The sequence below is a fragment of the Corylus avellana genome, chromosome ca11 (assembly GCF_901000735.1).
Source record: "Corylus avellana chromosome ca11, CavTom2PMs-1.0".
NCBI lineage: Eukaryota > Viridiplantae > Streptophyta > Magnoliopsida > Fagales > Betulaceae > Corylus > Corylus avellana.
In genome coordinates, this window is record NC_081551.1 from 11,729,277 (window position 1) to 11,731,531 (window position 2,255).

Sequence of the window (2,255 nt, forward strand, 5' to 3'; positions counted from 1 at the left end):
AAGCTCATAAATTCGAGCCGAACAATTTCGCTTCGCACCTGACCATTTTGTTCAGCCTAGGGTTTCGGTCCTAGTTGTGAAAAAATTCAACCTCGTCTAATTTGCCTGAAATTTTACGAGCGTGCTTAGTGCTTCGAGGCCATCATGTCGCCGGGTGGCACGAAGAAATTCGAATCGTTCCTGCCGGGATCAGGGCTCCTGTTAACTTTCAGAGACAATTATCGTTCGTTAGTGAAGATGTGGGGGCAAACGAACTCGAATTACTTCGTGTTGCCCGCAGACACGATTGCCTCGAAGTTCTGCACAAGCTCATAAATTTTGTGCCGACAATTTTGCTTCGAATTTGACCATTTTCTTCGGCCTAGGGTTTCGGTCCTAGTTGTGAAAAAATACAACCTCGTCCAATTTGCTCAAAATTTTGCGAGTGTGCTCAGTGCTTCGAGGCGATCATGTCGGCGGGAGCCACGAAGAAATTCGAGCCGTTCCTGTCGGGATCGGGGCTCTTGTTAACTTTCAGAAAAAGTTAACGTTCGTTAGTGAAGATGAGGGGGCAAAACGAACTCGAATCACTTCTCGGCACCCGCCAACATGATTGCCTTGAAGTTCTGCACAAGCACGTAAATTTTCGGGCCAAACAATTTTGCTTCGCATTTGACCATTTTGTTCGGCCTAGGGTTTCGGTCCTAGTTGTTAAAAAATACAACCTTGTCCAATTTGTCCGAAATTTTACGAGCGTGCTCAGTGCTTCGAGGCGATCATGTCGGCGAGTGGCACGAAGAAATTCGATTCGTTCCTGCCGGAATCAGGGCTCTTGTTAACTTTCAGAAAAAGTTATCGTTCGTTAGTGAAGATGGGGGGGCAAACGAAGTCGAATCACTTCGTGCCGCCCGCCGACATGATTGCCTAGAAGTTCTGCACATGCTCATAAATTTCAAATCGAACAATTTCGCTTCGCATTTGACCATTTTTTTCGGCCGAGGGTTTTGGTCCTAGTTTTAAAAAAATTCAGCCTCGTCCAATTTGCCTAAAATTTTATGAGCGTGCTCAGTGCTTCGAGGCGATCATGTCGGCGGGTGGCACGAAGAAATTCGAGTCATTCTTCGTATCTGAGCATTTTGTTCGGCCAAGGGCTTCGGTCCTAGTTGTGAAAGTACAACCTTGTCCGATTTGCACAAAATTTTACGAGTCCGCTCAGTGCATCGAGGCGCTAATGTTGGTGGGTGGCATGAAAAAATTTAAGTCGTTCTGGCTGGGATCAGGGCTCTTGTTAACTTTCAGAAAAAGTTATCATGCGTTAGTGAAGATGGGGGGGCAAACGAACTCGAATCACTTTGTGGCACCCGCCGAGTTGATTGCCTCTAAGTTTTGCACAAGCTCGTAAATTATTGGGCCAAACAATTTCGCTTCGCATCTGACCATTTTGTTCAGCCTAGGGTTTCGGTCCTTGTTCTGAAAAAATACGACCTCGTCCAATTGGCCCGAAATTTTACGAGCGTGCTAAATGCTTCGAGGGGATCGTGTCAGTGGGTGGTACGAAGAAATTTGAGTCGCTCCTGCCGGGATCGGGGCTCATGTTAACTTTCAGAAAAAGTTATCGTTCGTTAGTGAAAATGGGGGGGCAAACGAACTCGAATCACTTCTTGCCGCCCCCCGACATTATTGCTTCGAAGTTCTGCCCAAGCTCATAAATTTGAGCCGAACAATTTCGCTTCGCACCTGACCATTTTGTTCAACCTAGGGTTTCGGTCCTGGTTGTGAAAAAATTCAATCTCGTCTAATTTACCCAAAATTTTACGAGCGTGCTCAGTGCTTCGAGGCCATCATGTCGCCGGTTGGCACGAAGAAATACGAGTCTTTCCTGCCGGGATCGGGGCTCCTATTAACTTTCAGAAAAGTTTATCGTTCGTTAGTGAAGATGAGGGGGCAAACGAACTCAAATCACTTTCTGCCGCCCGCCGACACGATTGCCTCGAAGTTCTGCACAAGCTCATAAATTTCGTGCCGAACAATTTTGCTTACAATCTGACCATTTTCTTCGGCCTACGGTTTCGGTCCTGATTGTGAAAAAATACAACCTCGTCCAATTTGCTCAAAATTTTGCGAGTGTGCTCAGTGCTTCGAGCAATCATGTCGGCGGGAGCCACAAGGAAATTCGAGTACGGGCCAAAAAATTTCGCCTCACCTCTAACAATTTTGTTCGGCCTCGGGTTACGGTCCTAGTTGTGAAAAAATACAACGTCGTCCGATTTGCCTAA